The sequence below is a fragment of the Sinocyclocheilus grahami genome, unplaced genomic scaffold (genome assembly GCF_001515645.1).
Source record: "Sinocyclocheilus grahami isolate Dianchi unplaced genomic scaffold, SAMN03320097.WGS_v1.1 scaffold2043.1, whole genome shotgun sequence".
NCBI lineage: Eukaryota > Metazoa > Chordata > Actinopteri > Cypriniformes > Cyprinidae > Sinocyclocheilus > Sinocyclocheilus grahami.
The window spans coordinates 59370-79362 of NW_015507222.1; the positions used below are offsets into that span (position 1 = coordinate 59370).

Sequence of the window (19993 nt, forward strand, 5' to 3'; positions counted from 1 at the left end):
ATGAGGTAGAGAAACTCACATCATGGTGCCAGGACAATTGTCTCTCTTTGAATGTGAGTAAAACTAAAGAGCTGATTGTGGACTTCAGGAAGAGACAGCAGCGGCCCTATACTCCTCTTATGATCAGTGGGACCCCAGTGGAGAGGGTGAGCAGCTTCAAGTACCTTGGTGTAAACATCTCCGAGGACCTGACTTGGACTTCACACATCCAAACTCAGGTTAATAGAGCCAGGCAAAGACTGTACCATCTGCAACAGCTGAGAAAATTTAGGGTTTCGCCAGCAATCCTGAAAACTTTCTATTCAGGGGCCATAGAAAGTGTATTGACTCAGTGTGGTATGGGAACAGCTCCAGTCAAGACTGCAAAGCCCTGCAGAGAGTTGTGCGCTTAGCTGAGCGCATCTCAGGGTCTGCTCTCCCCTCTCTACAGGACATCTACCTCAAACGCTGCAAAAACAGAGCTGTTAAAATCATCAAGGACCCCAACCACCCTGGTAACAGTCTTTTCATTTTGCTGCCATCTGGTAAGCGCTTCCACAGCCTGATGGCAAAAACCGAGAGACTTAGGAGGAGCTTCTTCCACCAGGCCATCAGGCTCCTAAACTCAGACTCAGTCTCCTAACACCAACATGACTTCACTTAATTATCAGTAAGACACTTAATATACTGACATTGCCACTTGCACACAGCAATCTCTGTAATATTTTATTTATTTACTTTTTTACCTCTATTGCTGCTATGTAACTACCCTGTACAACCTGTTTGCACATTCTTCTCTTGTACATTCCTGCTCATCTTAATATTTATTAAGTCTACAGTATACTGTCCTGCGCATTTTTTCTTATTCTTTGAAATCTTTTTTTCCATACCTATATTTATATATATTTTTCTTGTGTTTGTTTTCTTTAATAATTGCACTGTCCATGGAGCGGACCTGACTTACATTTCACTGCTGGTCATATATTCTCTATATAACCATGCATGTGACAAATAAAAATCTTGAATCTTGAATCTTGAATGCCTCTGTTGATCAATACAATTTAACCCTTTATCGGGCCTTTAATCAATTTTGGCAGAATGTTTTTGATCTCAAGATCAAAGTGATAAAATTATAGTGTTAATTAAAACTATTACTTTTTTTTTTACTGCAGAATGTAACAGAACAGAAAAAACTATCTGTATTTTTTATGTTTTTATATTGCTTTTTATATATAAATACATAGTTTCTCACAATATTATTATCCACTCTCTTTTTGTTCAATGAAAAACACTCCCACAATTACAAAAAAAAAATATTCAGGAGGACAATATATGTAATTGAAATTTATTCAAATAAGCAACTGAACACTGCCTCAAGCTTCTAAACACAAATGAAATAAGTATTGCTCCACAGCTGGCATTTTAACCAGTCTCCATCCAATTTACTTTGGTATAAGCATTTATTTATATCATGGATGTGTTTGTGTAGAACTTGAAACTCTAAGGTAAGGAGAGACTTATATATAACTTGGTGTGTGAGAAATATTATTTGTTGTGCTCTCCTGTAGGTTGCTAAATCTGACACAGACATACTGAGCAGTTATTATAAAAAACCCCAATCCCAGCATAGAGGGGTTCAGTGAATGTGGTGTTGAATGTGTGTAAGTGTGTGAGTGTGTGTGTCTCAGAAACACTGTAGAAGGACAGAGAGCCGGCTGACGTGTCCAGATACACTCCTACTCTGTTCGATTGTGGTAAAGGTACAGGAATATCAATGCTGATTTTATCATACCAGACAGTGTATCTGCCCTTAATGCAGCTCAAACTCCAGGACTTATCATTAAGTCCATAATCACAGTCATCACTTCTTCCTTTCCTGCTGATTCCTCTGTATGTCACTGCTATGTCAACCCAGCCGCTCCATTCAGCCTCCCAGTAACAGCGTCCAGTCAGACTCTCAACACACAGAACCTGCTCATAGTGCTCAAATCTCTCTGCATGACCAGGATACGGCTGATGCTCTTCCACAAGCGTCGCCTTCCTGCTGTCCTCAGACAGGATGAGTTTAGTGTTTGCAGTGTTTGGATCCAGTGTGAGATCACAGGCATCTGAACACAAGAGGAGAGATGAGAACTGTATCATGGACAGTTTTTAAGCGATGCTGTATACATATGAGTGTTGTGTGAAGACCTACATTTTTGCAGTCCTGGTCTGATCCTGAAACGTTCTCCATGATTCAAACTAGACAAACATATACACACACCAGACATTTAAAAACTGTCGGAGCCTCACTAACATTAACTCAAAATCACTGGCAATCACCTTTCAAATTGATCTAATGTCTTATTTATCAATATCTACATCATCTAACCTCTTAATACTGTAGTTACAAAAGTTTTATTATTATTATCTTGTACAACGTACACTACCAGTCAAAAGTTTTTGAACAGTAAGATGTTTAATGTTTTTTAAATAAGTCTCTTCTGCTCACCAAGCCTGCATTTATTTGATCCAAAGTACAGCAAAAACAGTACAATTGTGAAATATTTTTGCTATTTAAAATGACTGATTTCTATTTGAATATATGTTCATGTAATTATTCTTGTGGTTTCAAAGCTGAATTTTCAGCATCATTACTGCAGTCTTCAGGATCACATGATCCTTCAGAAATCATTCTAATATGCTGATTTGCTGTTCGAGAAACTTTTATTATTATTATTATTATACTGAACAAAATTATAAACGCAACACTTTTGTTTTTGCCCCCATTTTTCATGAGCTGAACTCAAAGATCTAAGACTTTTTCTATGTACAAAAAAGGCCTATTTCTCTCAAATATTGTTCACAAATCTGTCTAAATCTGTGTTAGTGAGCACTTCTCCTTTGCCGAGATAATCCATCCACCTCACAGGTGTGGCATATCAAGATGCTGATTAGACAGCATGATTATTGCACAGGTGTGCCTTAGGCTGGCCACAATAAAAGGCCACTCTAAAATGTGCAGTTTCACATACACATACATTTGAATAGAAAGTTCAGAAGAACAGCATTTATCTGAAATAGAAATCTTTTGTAACAAATGTCTGTATCATCACTTTTGATCAATTTAAAGCATCCTTGGTAGAAGTCTACATTTCTATAATTTCTTTTCCCAAAAACATTGTGTAATGTTACAAAAGCTTTTATTTCAGATAAATTCTGATCTTTGGATCTTTCTATTCATCAAAGAATCCTGACATTTTCTTTTACTCAACTGCTTTAAATATTGATAATAATAATAATAATAATGTTTCTTAAGCAGCAATTCAGCATTTTAGAATGATTTCTGAAGATCATGTGACACTGAAGACTGCAGTAATGATGCTGAAAATACAGCTTTGAAACCACAGGAATAAATTACATTTTAACAGATATTCAAATAGAAAGCAGTTATTTTAAATAGTACAAATATTTCACAATATTACTGATTTTGCTGTATTTTGGATCAAATAAATGCAGGCTTGGAGAGCAGAAGACTTCTTTAAAAAAACATGAAAAATCTTACTGTTCAAAACCTTTTGACTGGTAGTGTATAAAATGTGAATAAGCAGTTTATCATAACATTTTATAAGTTTTTGGCCCTGAAGATTAGCCATAATCTTAATCTCTAAACTCTGTGGGTCAAAAATGATTCATAATGCTTCTATGCTACAAGAGAACGTTGCCGTTTTCATGTTAGTAGGTGAGTATTGAGAAAAAACTATTTATAAGCATGCACACACAAATGTATCATATACATACTTGAGTATCTGCAGTGTATAGTTTGGATCCTGCAGTTTGTGTTTGAGCAGCTGGACTCCTGAGTGTCCTGGGTGATTGTAGCTCAGATCCAGCTCTCTCAGGTGTGAGGGGTTTGAACTCAGAGCTGAAGACAAATAACCACAGCCTTCCTCCGTCACCATACAGCCTGACAACCTACAGAGAGATATACATTATGTTGCATTAGAATTACACGTTAACATTTAGGAAGCTTTTATATGTCAGTCTCTCCATAGAATGTTGAAGTCACATGCAAAATAAGAATGAATAAGATTAGATCTAGCTTGGAGGCGTGAGAGGCAAGGAGTCACTTGTGGCAGAATTGACAAGTGTTTTCTGTCAGGCCATAGCCATCTGGCTACTGTGAGCCTTCCGTTTCTTCCCGATCTTCACACTGAGGTGCAGAGATCATGGAGGAGACCTTCAACCAGTGCCATTCCGTCCATATAAGCTGCGAATGCTCTGCATACCCAGGCCATTTGAGAGAATAAGTTCACAGGATAATTCATATAAACATGATTATAAGTTGATCCCTTGTCATTTGAAATGTAACTTAAAGCTTAAAGAGTTAGGAATAAGTACGTACAGTGATTTATTTGCCAATCGGCAGTAATTTCCTTTAAATCTACCAGTTGCAGTTGTTTCCGGGCGAGCGGATTCTCCGCAGCTTTCTCGCCTCCGCTCTATTGCTATGACTCATCAGGGTTGTAGCGTGTTCTCAGTGATTTGCTGGCCTGCGGCTGATTTAATGCACGAGGTAAGCTGTCCGCCAAGCGCTCGCCCAAGCAGAAAAATGTGCTGTTGCTGTCAAATCTCGATTGCCGAAAATCACATTTTGTTTGATGCAAAACCAACTCGACTAAATAAAAATAAAAAAACACTGTGACTGTATATTTTTGTTTTCTCAAGCAAAGCAAATTTTAAAAGTCCACAGAAAACATATCTTCTTACATTTTTGGTCATAGACAACGTATGTTGAAGATATACGTTATTGTTAACGTTATAGCGGTACATTTTTTATAAAATTTTAATATTAACAAACTTGTTCCCTGTGTTTTGCGTATGCTCGTGTTGCTTACAGTTAAAGTCCTTCTCTGATTTTATTATTGTTTGCAAGGTTACTTTGCAATATTGTAAATATTTTTGGTATTTTGCATGGTCTGTTATTGAAGTAGTGTAACACGGGTGGGAGTTTTAACTCCTATTTACTGGGAATAAAAAAATAATTTAGCAGATGCAGAGAGACAGAGCGGGGGAATCCACCCATCTCCCCACCCTCTGATTACGTAACTACGTGTAAACGTTATTTGGAGGTTTTTACTTGGAAAACCAGCTATATTTTTTCTTACATTCGAATAATGGTTAAACATGAAACGATAGAAGAAGGATTGGAGATGAATATCATTTACAAATAAGTTAGGAAATGTGCATACTTTTAAATCGACACCTGCCACGGTGTTTCTTAGCTATTTGTCATCTGTGATCCCTTCTGAGTATCCTAAAAGCCGATGGGGGGGTCTTATCACTCAGCATACCCGGTTAAAAAAGTCACCGCTCGCCACTGCCTTCAACCTGCATTCATCTAATTATTCTAATTATGTAAATATAGAGGGTTTGCACGAGTGGGGATAGGTAAGGATTCCTCCCATTGAAGAGATGCTCGCAGGCTATCTCTCTCTGGGTGATTCTTTGAAGGTTCTGACCCTGACCCTTTCAAACCACTTCACGTTTGAACAACAGGGCATATGCGGCAACAGTTCAGGCCGGGGGTGCCTTACACACAATGGCAGATTTACAGGCATACCAGGCCAAACTACTTAAAGTTTTGGACTGCCCCCTGAGGCGGTTACTGAAATCAAGATTATTGAAATCTCTCCAGGCTACCAAGCAAACAGATGCTGTCATGGGTCATTCTATAGCTGTGATTGTGTCCACGGAGAGACATCTGTGGCTAAACCTGGCAGACATCAAGGAGAAAGTGTAAGGAGTGAAATTATTTCCTCATGAATCCAAAACGTCAGGAACTCACACAAAACAGATGCCATGCAAAAAGTGGGGAACCGTCAGGGCCCTCTAGGCCCTCAGAGAGGGCCTAACTTATTGTAAAAACAATATTTAAAATTTTTAAATAAATGTTTTAAAATATAATAATTTTAATAAAAAAAATATTACTAATTTTAAGCAATTCATAATTTGACAAACATCATCTAAATAAAATAAATACAACTTCTGTGAAAAAAACAACCTCTTCAAATCTGTGTATTCAGTGAATGGGCTTATGAACACTGCCCATTTTCTCCACATTTGAATGTTTCCACCTAGCGTCTGCGGCTCTGTGCTTCGTGGTCCAGCTATGAAATTACAGAGGGACACGCAATAGTAAATCAATGGGGGAGTAATTTCGAATGACAGAAAAATTTACTAATCATATCTTTCCTCTAAATGGGCGGGCCTTGTTATCACTAACTTTATGACAAGCTCCGCCCGCTGTGGGGATCTCTCGGAAAAAAAATATATATTCTGATAAACTAACTAGCTATTATTCACGTCACGATGGAAGCCGCAATTAACGTAAGTGAGGGCATTTACTAGGCCGCTGAGCCAATAATAATATTATTTATTATAAACACTGTTTGTTTGTCATGAAGTGTCTGTCGCTATTTTGTTTTGTGTCAGCTCTGTCATGTTGTGTTGTCTTAAACACATTACATTTGTTGGTTTTGTGTGATGGGAGGGAGTGTCTGTAGGTTTTTCCCGCTGAAGCGCAGATATTTGTAATGAGGATTTGCATTTGACTTAAATTTAGCTTTTATTTTGGTAATATCAGTCACTCTCGCTGTGCTGTTTTGTTGCGGTCGCACATCGGACGAGAAGCACAGTGGTGCCACACGTATCACACACTGAACGCGTCGCGTCAGCAAACGGGATGAGAAATTGCGATCTATAGCACAATGAATCATGGAATTTATTAGAGCCACAGAAAGACAAATGTTTTGCTAAAAAAGGCTCAATACACAATCTCCCAACCTAGGATGAAGTCATTATGTACATTAACAATAATTTGGGACAAATATAATGTAATTTAATGGAAAATGATGTGAGTGGCGCGGCAGGGTTATGAACAGCGCCCGGAGTCGGGATCCGCGGACAGTCGCCGGTGTGCATACAGTCATGGAAAACAATGTGTGGGAATTTTAAAGACGTGGTGCGGCACGGTGCAGGGCTGCACATGTCATCCGGTGTGCGACCGCCTTAAGGCTGGATAGCCTCTTGTTTCAGAGGAGGAATTGTCAAAGATTACTTTTAGAAAAGGACACCGTAAGCTAGGCTATTAGTTTTTTCCCCCGACGAGGGCAGGGGTAGAGGGCCTAGGCTCAAGAGTCACGGTTCGCTACTGCATGCAACAAAACCATAAAACTAATCTGGAAAAGGTTTCTCCAAAGAGAGCAAACAACACCTCTCTCCTCGTTCATTTACGAGAATGTTTATCTATCTCCAGCCAGGTCACGAGAACCTAACAAACCAAAAGGTCTTTTATGTTTTTACAACTGCTTGAAGATTTCTCTGTTTCTGGTCTGAGTATATAAGCAAAGTGACAAAACACTACTCAGGGATTCTGTAGCCAGAAAACCCCCAAACTGTGTGTGAGAGTCTCTGGAGCTTTGCACTGGAACTCTTGCTGCTTTGTGTTTCTCTGCTGTCAGGTATGCATTTCGTTCTTTATTCAAGAGTGTAATTGTGTTAAACACATTGTGCTCATAGACCACACTTTATAGTTGTTTGTGCTACTACATGTGCACATAGGCTAGTTAAGTTTATTCTTTAAAACACATGATTGCTTTGCTGTAAGTGTTCTTTGAATTACTTAGGTAAAAGGTTGTAGATGCTATGCATTCAAGACCATGTGTCTTGTATAAAACTAGAATAACTGTAACATTTGAATTATACAGTAATTTTAAGTTACATGTGTGACTATGTTGAATTTGTTTGTCTCCTATGTGGAACGCTTGGCTGTTTCCCATAAAGCTGTAGCGATCCATGTACAGGAGCATTGAATTTCCATGCAGCTACAATGTGATTCACAATTGCATTATCCTTTCTGAATTGGCTTCTAATTGTTTATGTAATTGGCATGAGACAATTGCACCAGACTAATAATAAATTGTTATATTTGATTTATTCTGATCTCTTCCGAAATCATTATTTTAGTAGATTATGGCATAGTCTGGTGTTTCTGCAAATCTGTGTCCAGGATAGATCGTACCGAAGTACCAATGAGTGGACCATGGGAGACCTCATTAGGGACCTTCTGATTTCTGACAGTCACTGGCTTAATGGGTTACAGTTTTCGTGATTATAGAAAAAAGCACACTTTTTGTTATGTGCTTGCAGGGTGCAGTCTACTTGAAGGTATTATAATCACCCTGTATCCTCTGAGTAAGTACAGAACTGGCGAGTTTGTGCCGTGCGTTCACTGTTGGCTAAGTGAACTGCTAAGCGATACTGGGTCCTTAATGAACGAATAATTGAAATTCAAATATGTAAGTTAATTCAAATATGTAATTCAAATATGTAAATTAATAAACAATCAATATTTGTGATCAGTTTTTAATTAGAAATATCACCTAAATTTAATGATCACTTGAAATTGGAGTCAGATTGAACACGGAGCTAGACTAAAATTGAAACTAGATCCTGGTAAATTCAGAAGCGCAAGTAAAAGACCGAATGCACATAAAACCTTCATCCAGACCGCTGGACACCGCTTTTTGGGCCGGCAGGTGGATCCTTACAAAAGAGAAGAACTTTTTCCTCAATGTGCCAGTCTCATCATCCAAGCTTTTCGGCATGTCTGTGGAAATGCAACGTCTCTTTCAATCAAAGAAGTTGATGATGTAAACTGCAGGTGTCCGATTATACTATCAGGCGCACCATTAGTGATGTCATGGACTGTCATCTGCCAATGGAATTGCAGTGTTTTGACACGTTTCAGACACTGGTCATACTGAGGGCATTGCCCAAAGCACTGCATCAGACGCAGTGTCTTGTTCCCCTTCTCAAAGAACCCAGGTTATACTCGTAACCCCAGACAATTTTATTAAAGAAATTGCTTTTTATTTCTATGGTGAGTAATGACCATTTTTTATTACTATGCATAAAATAGCCTGCATCACATGCTGAAAAACATTATGTTTGAACAGCCTCAAATGAATCTCAAATGCGAAATAGCTAGAATGGAAAATTATTTGCCCCTGTGAAAAAAGATTCCTACATTTGGGTGTGAATGCACCACTGTGTTCACAAACCTCAGTATCTCCAGCTGACAGTTCTGACTCTTCAGTCCATCAGAGAGCAGCTTCACTCCTGAATCCTGCAGGTCATTGTTACTCAGATCCAGCTCTCTCAGGGCAGAGTCTGAGGATTGTAGAGCTGATGCCACAATTTCACAATCCTGAGCAGTGAGATTACAGCCAGCAAGACTGAAACAGAGAAAAACACAATTTTCAGTGAAAAAAATATATAAACCTGACTCTACTCTTATCTGACTTTTATATTCAAATTTTATAATTTATATAAGTAAAATTATTGTGAACTTCATAAATAATAATTCAGAAGTGAGAAAGAACTTTATTGCCAAGTATGTTTACACACACACACACACACACACACACACACACACACACACACACACACACACACACACACACACAGAATTTGTCTTGGCGAAAGGAGCTTCCAGTGCAGAAGAAAGTACAGACATAGTGCAAATATACATGATAATGCAGACGTAGCTTTCAGAGAGGATTGTTACTTTGCATAAACATTCAATTTTTTCATTGTAATACTCACAGAGCTTTTGTGCAGTTGCTCACAACTGGTATCAGTCTTCTTCTCCCCTCATCTGATGTGTTGTATTTCTTTGGGTCCAGCTCATCCAGCGGCTCCTCTGACATCTGAAGCATGTAGAAGATTGTTGAGCAATGAGCAGCAGAGAGTTTCTCTGAGTGTTTGTCTGATTTCACAAACTCCTGAATCTCTCTGGACAGAGTCTGATCTTTCACTTCCAGCAGACAGAGGAACAGATTGATGGCTCTTTCAGTGGAGAGTCCATGTCCATCTCTGATCTTCCCTTTAATGTACTGTGTGGTTCTCCTGATGCTCTCGGAGCTGTTCTCTGTGTGTGTCAGTAGATCCTGTAAGAGTCTCTGATTGGACTCCAGTGAGACGCCCAGCAGGAACCGCAGGAACAGATCCAGGTGTCCATTCTTACTCTCAAGGGCTTTTTCTACTCCTCTTTTTTGCAGATTATGCAATGAATCTAAACATGCTTCTGTATCGCTGCTTATGTGGTAGTAAAACACGTGGAAAGCAGCGAGAAACTCCTGAACGCTCAGATGAATGAAGCTGTAGACTTCCCTCTGATGAATCACAGATTCCTGCTTAAAGATCTCAGTGCAAATCCCAGAATACACTGAGGCATCAGTGAGGTCTATGCCGCTCTCAATCAGGTCCTCCTCATAGAACATCACATTGCCCTTCATCAGCTGTTTGAAAGCCACTTCAGCAAGTTTCACAATCACTTCTCTGTTGGAATGGAGGAGTTTCTCTGGATCTCTGTCTTCATACTTCTGGTTCCTCATGTTGATCTGAATCAGCAGGAAGTGGATGTACATTTCAGTCAGAGTTTGAGGGATTTCTGCACTCAGATCTTCTTCCAGGAGCTTCTGAAGCACAGTGGATGAGATCCAGCAGAAGACGGGGATGTGGCACATGATGTGGAGGCTTCTTGCTCTTCTGATGTGTGAGATGATTCTGCTGGCTTGATGCTGGTCACTGATTCTCTTCCTGAAATATTCCTCCTTCTGAGGCTCATTGAAGTGTAAATTAACATCTAAACCGATAGAGATGTCAGTCTTGTGTTTTCAGTATAATTTCAGTTTCAGTTGATCTGTTTATCACTGTTTGTAACGCACATTGTTCTAAAGCAGAAAAGTAGGAAAATGCAAAGGAAAGGAAAAGAGCGTGTTACAATCCTCCAGCGAGCAGCTAAAGGTGACGAGGAAAGAATCAATCTCACTGAGAGCTTTAAGAAATGAGGAAGAAACTAAAACCTCAGTGAATAGAGCACATTTATGCCAGATGCTCGCTTGTGATCGACTGCTGATGAATTATGAGTCTGTACTTTATGCTGTGGATACTGTAACATGTTAGAGGGTTGTAAGATTAATATTTGATCTCCCTCATCTTTCTGAATAAACAGCCAGCAATAGAAAAGCAGGCATTTCAAAATACGAGTCCGCTGTATTTCTGTTTGTTTATAATTAAAAGTCCCACATTACGGATAATGTTTTTTGCTTAGTTTTTTCCTGGTAAATAATGGTATTTTTGGTTTCACACTGTGTTTAAAGTAAGCCTATAAATAATTACAAACTTATTAAACACAGTTTAATATAAAACTATTTAAAAACTTTGTGTGCTTTTTGTACTCCAATGAATTAAATAATTTTGCTTGTAACTGTCTTGTTGTATTCCTAAATTAAAGAAAAACACGATTAGATATTTTCATGACATTTCAAGCGTTTAATGCGGTTTGTCCTGTTGTGCTTTGACAGACGCATCTGCTGTTTAATGCTTTAGAGACGTGTTCTCCTCAGCGCAGAGCTTACATTTTACAGTTACATCATGTAGTAGCAAAAACAGTTTCCAGCTCTGATAATAAATCTGCATATTATACTGATTTCTGAAGATCATGTGACACTGAAGACTGGAGGAATGATGCTGAAAATACAGCTGCGCATCACAGAAATAAATTACAGTTTATAGTGTCTTAAAATAGAAAACTTTTATTTTAAATTGCAATAATATTTCAAATAGATATGTGATCATCTGTTAAAAGGATCTACAGTGGGTACGGAAAGTATTCAGACCCCCTTAAATTTTTCACTCTTTGTAATATTGCAATTCCTTACCTTGCTTTCTGGCCTAAACAAAATGAATATGACTATACATTATTTGGATTATTCACTTCCAGAATAAACATTTCCTGATGAAAGACATGAACATCTTGGGTGACACGAGGGTGAGTAAATTATCAGGACATTTTTATTCTGGAAGTGAACTAATCCTTTAACAGTATAATATCTTCTAGTTCATGTAATCTTCAAATTCTTCAATCTTCGAATAACTAGCATATACTTTTCTTTCCACTGAACCTGCAGTATTTAATTGAACGGAAGTGATAAAATATAAAAATAGATTAAAAAAATGTTTTACTTGATTTAGATAAGTTGGTTATAAATCTCTCTGTCTCTGATTTATTCAGGAGGAGTCTGATGAACCAGAGCGTGGAGATGTCCGGGTGATAGTTTGCCAGATCTGCAGTATGCTACTACTACAGCTTCACGTGAGGGTGCTGTTGCTATCGTTTGAACCCCTGTAGAACCGGGCCTGGGCTTGGCTGAAACACAGCTGATGACAGAGATTCATCTTCTGAACGAGTGACGCTTGTCTGATCAATTACTGTCTGCTCAAATGTGCCCAGCCTCATCACTAACAGCAGATATTACTGATGAATGTAAACCTGTAAAAGGAAATCATTTTGTTTTAAAATGTTTACATTTTGTCCTTTGCATGTTTTAGTCAGATAGCCTTGTACACATTGGGCCTCATTTATCAATCTAACGTAGAAACGAGCGCAGATCTGTGCGCACAAATCAACTTACGACAGAGTTCACGTGTGATTCATGAAACATTCGTATGCCGCCGATCTCATCGTGTGAATGAGCGTATGTTGATAAATGTGGCGCCAGAAAACAATCGTCATTTGAATATCACGCCCCTAAAAACACCCGGTTTAGAAGCCTCGCCCCTAGAGTTTACGACACGGAGAAACGAAACCCGGCCAAAAAGAGGAAGTAATCTCGCTAAAGAGAAATTGATCTTACTCCAAAAACACCCGTTAACCTTGTAATTGCGAACAATTAGGCTACATTAATATATGTAATTTATATGTATATTAAAATACTGGTAAATATAAACAGCCTATTTAGTTCCCCTCACTCTACAACAAATATTTTAAATGTGAAAAATATTTCAAGAATGAAAAATAAGTAGTTATAAAATTATATTTTTAACTGTAAAATGCGACGATTGAATCCTCATGGTCTTGTTGATGCTGCTATTCGCGCATATAAAGCTAAAGCCCTGTACAAAACAACACCAAAAAAAGACATTCTAATCTTACTGATTAACGATCGACTAATGAGCTTCGTTTGACGTTCAGGAATATAAAAATGAACAAAATGCTGTCAATCTACAATTCTCCACCGTATTTACTATGCTGTGCGCAACTTCAGGTAACTCAAAAACTTGCGTACACGAGCTGAGACCAGACGTGAGATTTGATCGTAGCCGCCGCTCACGTCCATATTGATAAATTCCAAGTTTTGCGTTGAAACGACCGTACGCTCAATTTTCTGTCGTACGTTCGTTTCGTAAATGAGGTCCAGTGTGTTCTGCTGGAACGCCACTCTCTCCTGAACGTGAGTATGACAGTTAGCAGAAGCTAGAGATTACGGTTTATAAAGTTTTAAATATGGATATTTTCTTGTTATATCATAATGGTATTATATTTATGATGGATATATCTTATTAGTTTATGAGATTTCCATTGGACTATTGAATATCACCCATTCACTGCCATTATAAAGCTTGGAAGAGCCAGGACATTTTTTTTATATAACTCCGATTGTATTCATCTGAAAGAAGAAAGTCATATACACATAGGATGCCTTGAGGGTGAGTAAATCATGGGCTAATTTTCATTTTTGGGTGAACTAACCCTTTAACCTTTTTTAACAATGTATAGCACATCCTACATAGATACAGTCACTTTATATTGCAGATTGTTTGGAGGATAACACTAGGCAGGATAAGGAAGAACATTTTTTTTTATAATTATTAAAAATTAATTACTTCCTAATTTAAAAAATATATATAAAATGTCAAAATTCATAATTTTCACCTTATGAGTCAAAGAAATGATCAACAGATGAATCCATTCTGATAATAATGGTTAGTTGCAGCTCTGATTATAAGTCAGTCTGTTGACTCTAGAGGCCGGTTCACTAAACAACAGCAGAAACTCTTGGTCTGGTTGATGACTCACAGACATTCATGTTTCTGGTGTGTCTCGCGAGAACGTGACGATATCCTCGCTAAACAATTCGCAGTGTTTACATTCGAGCTGCACGATTAATCGTTTAAAGATTGCGATATCGATCCAAACACCCACGCGATCTTATTCCTGAATGTTGCTTCAGCTCTGTCTATTACGACTGTTTCACATCGCGAGTGTCAGTGGAGCGTGAGAAGCACGTTTTGTCGCTGCGCATGTTTATGAATCATTCATGCTGCTGTCTTTTCAACCACACATCATTATTTCTGTTACAGACATTTAAATAACATAAGTAATGGGATAAACGTTTATAGTTTGAGTATAAACACTTATTCTCTACAGTAGCGTTAAAAATGAAAGTATATTAAAGGGGTCATATGATGCGATTTCAGTTGTTCTTTCTCTTTGGAGTGTTACAAGCTCTTGGTGCATAAAGAAGATCTGTAAAGTTACAAAGACTAAAGTCTCAAATCCAAAGAGATATTCTTTATAAAAGTTAAGAATCAGCCACGCCCCCCTAAAACGCCTCGTTCTAACACGCCCCCACATATCTACCTCACTATAGAGGTCTACACGGAGGACCAGGGACCCGACCCGGGATCCGTACGGGTTCGGGGCTATATTTTAAATGGTCAGCCGGGTCCGGGTCCGGGTCGGGTCCCAATCCATTACTTCGGGTCCCGGGTCTGTTTAACATGGTATGTAATACCCGAGTCGATCGGACTCGGAGAACACCCGGCCGTTATCAGAGTCAGTCAGCGCTGTGCGTGTGTTGTTTTGTAACTTTCAGCTTGTAAAATTAGGATGAGAAAAGTGTGAGTCGCTCATTTGAAATAAGGTGAAAAAAGAAAAAACAAACCACGAGCGACGTCATCAGAAGCAGGGTGGGCGGAGTTAATGCACACGCACGGTGATAATGGATACCTTCATGAGTGATGCGAGTTATTATTGATTATTTCTTTTAATAATATTATGAATGAACCGTCTTGTTGTTATATCTAACATTTTTGCTCAGACTCGGCTCAGAGAGCACAGATGATAGCAAATAAGTAAAGCTAATGTCAGCAGCCATGCACTGGACGAGCAATCGTTATTATAATCCAAATGGGCAAACAGTCTAGATTATTATGCAAGTTGACTCGAGATACAAAAAATGCAAAACTGCAAAGTCGCATTTGTCATCCGTCACCGTGACAGCAAGTGGACTTTTGAAACTGGAATAATGAGTGGATTACGCATTTCAATTGGCAAGAGAGGAATAACACGGAGGGAATTTTCTTGGCAAGGAGGATTGTGTGCATCACAGTCAGGTAATGTTACAAGGGAGAAGGCTTCTTACATTAGGTAAGACAAAAAGTTTAGGCTCAGTGTAGCACATTTACGGGTCTCTTTGGGTTCGGGTATGAATTTTTGGACCCGTGTAGACCTCTACGTCACTATGTGGGAAGATCTGCATAACGCCACCCAAATGTTCACGCAAAGAAAGAAGGCGTAACTTTTATTGTCACTGTAGTATTGTTGCTGCCGCCGCCATGCCATGGAGACATTGTGTTTCATTGTGAAAGTGAAACTACTTTGTTTGGTCTTCCAAAAGAGGACACAACTAGAAATCAGTGGTTAAGTTGTATTTACAACACTGTTCCAGAACAGTTCAATCCAAATATTCAGATGTGTGCAGTACATTTTATGGAGGACTGTCTCCTGATCCTGGGAGAGTAGACCACAATGCCGGCTGTTCTGACTCACAGCCTGTAAGTACGTTTTTCATATTTAAAGACTGCTCTTTTTAGCAACATCATATGACCCCTTTAACACTTGTATGTATTGTAATGCTTATCCTCTTCCGCCGCGGAGGCGACAACTGCATTTTAAAAAAGTATTTGTCATTGAATCATTCATTCAGGAGAGTCCAATAGTGAAACAGGTCTTTATGAATTGAGACACTGACTCGTTCATTTAATTTATTTTTTATTTTGTTCAAATGAATATTTTTTTTAAAAAGACTTGAACAATGAACATTTTGTCAGAACCACTAGTAAATTATGTTATTTTGTTTTCTAATCTTTTTTTCTTCAGAATCGTGATCTCCAATTTATATTTATATAAAAAACATGATTCTTAATTTATCCGGAATCGTACAGCTCTATGGAGGACATGTTGTTTACTGCAGCATATAATTCATTAAAATAGAAGTTTAATGCCATAAAGTACTAGACTGATAAACTAGATAAACATGTTTTGCATTGAGTGTTTTTCAGTTGAATAAAATACTATTTCTGCCTATATATTTCATCATTAAGGATTTCTTTAAAAAGTCTACACATCTCGTCTGGTCTCATCTCGTGGGACAAGGGCTCGTCACACCCCCACTGAAGACACAATGAGTTTCAGTGTATTCCCCAAACTAACAAGATCATAAGCTTCATATATCATGACCATCACAGTATCACTGGAGAGAGCCCAAGAGAAACTGGACCAGAGCTGCTTTAGTTTACGCTTTCCCCTTCTAAAAGAGTACAGTTATCTTGGCGTCAGCATTAAATATCACAAACCAGACACTTTAATACGGCTCTACGGAGCTTTGGTAGCAGAGGTGACATGTTTGCTGATTTGTCCAGCACGGCCACATCTGTAGCCATGTCAGACTCAAACTCTCACGAATCTGCTTCACATGTCATGCGTACCTCTTTCTTTCTGTGCTTTAGACGGTAATGAATCCATAAATTAATCTCAGCTAAAAGCAGAATGCACAGAGCTGGATATCATTATCATCCTGAAGATGAACTTCTTCATTTCTACATGCGTCACAACTCCTTAAAATGGCGGGTGACGCTTAAAGATGCAGTTTAACAGCGAAAACAGCTCCAACAATAACACAACAATATCAGAAGACGATACATGCACTTACTGTATTCGATATTCGTCTTATTATTTAGGATTTAATGGCGATCTTCTAAATGCGCGTCTCTTTGCCGAGTTTACTTTCGGTTTGGACACAAAGCAGAGGACGAGCAACCCTAGAGTGAAAGTGCGCATGCGCAGCAGAGTGACCGATCACTGAAGCCTCGAATCTTTCGTGAATCATTTGTTTCGAATCACTGAAGCTTCGAATCTTTCGCTGTCTGCGGAGCATCATCTGCAGCAAGATACAATAGAGAGAGAGAGAGAGAGAGAGAACATGTTTTTTAAGAGAACTCTGTAAAAATATATTACACGTGCACCGGCACACAACAAATAACGCATGCAGGGCAGAATTAGGCAAATATCCTCTAATCATAAAGATACAAAAAAGGGCAATTAAATTCTGGAAACATCTGAAGCTCAGTGACCCCCAATCATATCATTATAAAGCCCTGCAAGACCAAGAGATGAGCAAAGAAAGCAAGCCCCTCCCTCAGCTGATCCAGAGCTTCAGTCCTGATGCTTCACTAACATCTACTGCTGCTCTGCATCACAGCATCAGAATCAGTCAGATTACTGCACAGATCAAACAGAGCTACATCACTCACTGGGCTGTTTTCTCCATCTGTAAAACCTCATGTTCTTCATTCACTCCTTCTCTCTCTGAATTTGCCCATAGCCCCATCTTTAAGATTTTTCAACATTATATATGATCTGATCTTTTCCTGGAGACGACAGTGTATTATTTAAATTACTAATTGCTCTTTTCAGGTCATCTAGAGTAAACAGGAGGTTAACGGACTGATCTTCTATTCCCCCATTTTTTCCTAGATCTTCTAGATGTTGTCTCTTTGTTATTTCCGTCCTCCTCCTCCCTTCTTCACTCAAATTCCCTGACCCATGGATCTGTACAAATGTTTTTACCAGCATTTCTGCTTTGTCCTTGTCTGTTACCGCAATTTCCCATTCTGTTTTTAATACTGGATATACCCACTCTCTTACTCTTACTCATACTCCACACGTCACCCACTGGCGTTGTTCTCCCAATCTCACTACAAAAGCTTTGCCAGCTATCTCTTTTAGCTTGCCTTATAGTTCGTCTTACCACTGCTTGAGCTTTCTTGTATAATATTAAATTATTATAATTATGCGTTCTCTTTAGAAGTTTAAAAGCCTTATTTCTAGCTCTCACAGCTTTACCACACTCATCTGTCCACCATGGAACCGCTTTCCTTGTCATTTTCCCTTTACTTTTTGGAATTGTTTCTGACGCTGCTTCAATCAGTATGGCACAAATGTTATCATTTAAGTTGTTAATTTCTTGCTTTGAGTCAATTACTTCTAACCTTTCCTCACAAATTTCTTCAAATTTAGCCCAGTTTGCTTTTTTCAAATACCCATCTTTCTTTTCCTTGTGCTGATGATCTCTCCATCTCTATATCCAAAGTTGTAAATATTGGATAGTGATCACTCCCAATGCTAGATTCCTCCCAAACCTCCCAATTACACTTACTAGCTAAATTATTAGAAACTAGTGTCAAATCCAACACGACTCCATCCCTGTTCGAGGATCTATTCTTGTACCCCTGCCATCATTCAAACAAACCAGCTCTCTTTCCTCTATTAAATCCTCTACCACTTGTCCGTTAGCATTTATACTTTTCCCTCCCCATAATGTATTGTGTGCATTTAAATCCCCACACCATATTACTCTACCACTATCTTGGCCATGCACTTCCTTCAACTTATCTAAAGCCAGGTTTTTACATGGATTATAATAGTTTATAATAACTATTTCCTGTCCTCTCCCCCATAACCCCACAGAAATATATTCTTGGTCTTTCCCTTTTCCCAGCACCCTATGTTGTATTCCTTGTTTAATAAATGTTGCACACCCTCCACCATTCCCTTCTTCCCTATCATGACGTACTACATTATATCCCTGTAAAACATAATCCAAACGACATTTCAACCAAGTTTCCTGAACACAAATTACATCCGGTTTTATATAACATTCCTCAATAAAATGCTTGAACTCCTGTCCATTTGCTATCAGGATCTAGCATTCCACTGAAAAACCTTCATAGATATGTATTACCCATTTGTATCCTGACTTGACCTTATCTGAAGTTCATCCCTAACTTCTTCCCAGGTCAAGTCCACCAATCCAAGATGACGTATTGCTGCTATTACAGCTACCTGTATTTTTTGAGTTTTTGATTCAATCCCTGCTGTACTATTAATAACTCCAGCAATAAATGTCACCAATTTTTTCTTTTCAACTATCATATAATCTTCTGAAACGTCTTTGTTTCCTCTAACTGTATCCCCTGGCTGAACACTTTGTTTTGTATTTTGGTCTCTAACCAGTTTTGCTGCCTCAGCATAAGTTAACTTCTCCTCCACTCTCCTTTTCTGAATCACCATCTTTAACACTTCACATCCTCTAAAGCAGGGATCCTCAAATCTGGCCCACGAGGTCCACTTTCCTGCAGAGTTTAGCTCTAACCCTAATCAAACACACCTGAGCATGCTAATCAATGTCTTCAGGATCATTCGAAAATCACAGGTAGGTGAGTTTGATCAGGGTTGGAGCTAAACACATTCACTACTTTTCCTCCCTTTAGATTACCTTTAAATTCTTCCATGCCTATGCTAAGAGGAACACCGAAAACAATCCCTTTTTGACCCCTAGCTTTACTTCTAGTTCCAACTCTGTTTGTGCTGACAACTTTAATCCCTCCTATTTCCTTTACTTTGAGAGCTTTATTTGCCTGTTCTTCATTATTACATCCAACTAGCAAATTTCCATCAGAGAGTACTTTAGCAAACCCAACATTTCCTATTTCCCTATTTATGATCTTTGTCAGTTTTAATGGATTAATTTAGCTTACCCCTAACTGCTCCCCAAATCTCACAATGCACTTAATGCTATCCCCACTCTTTTCGTCAGATTCATCAACATCACTCCTTTTCTTCCGTTTTTCTCCTTGACTATTTCTAACTTCACTCCACCGGTTCCCTAAATTTCCACCATTCTCCTCTTCACTTCCTACATTCATACTTCCTTCACTATCCCCCCACTCAAACTCTCTGATCCATTCGAGGAGCAGTTGTGCCTCGCCGCCGATCCTTTCC

At 38.6% G+C, this 19993-nt stretch overlaps 1 pseudogene; it reads right to left on the bottom strand.

Annotated features, from left to right (window-relative positions):
- Nucleotides 1-1277: 1277 nt before the first annotated feature.
- Nucleotides 1278-19993, bottom strand: part of LOC107573821 (uncharacterized) — a 36950-nt pseudogene continuing 18234 nt past the window's right edge.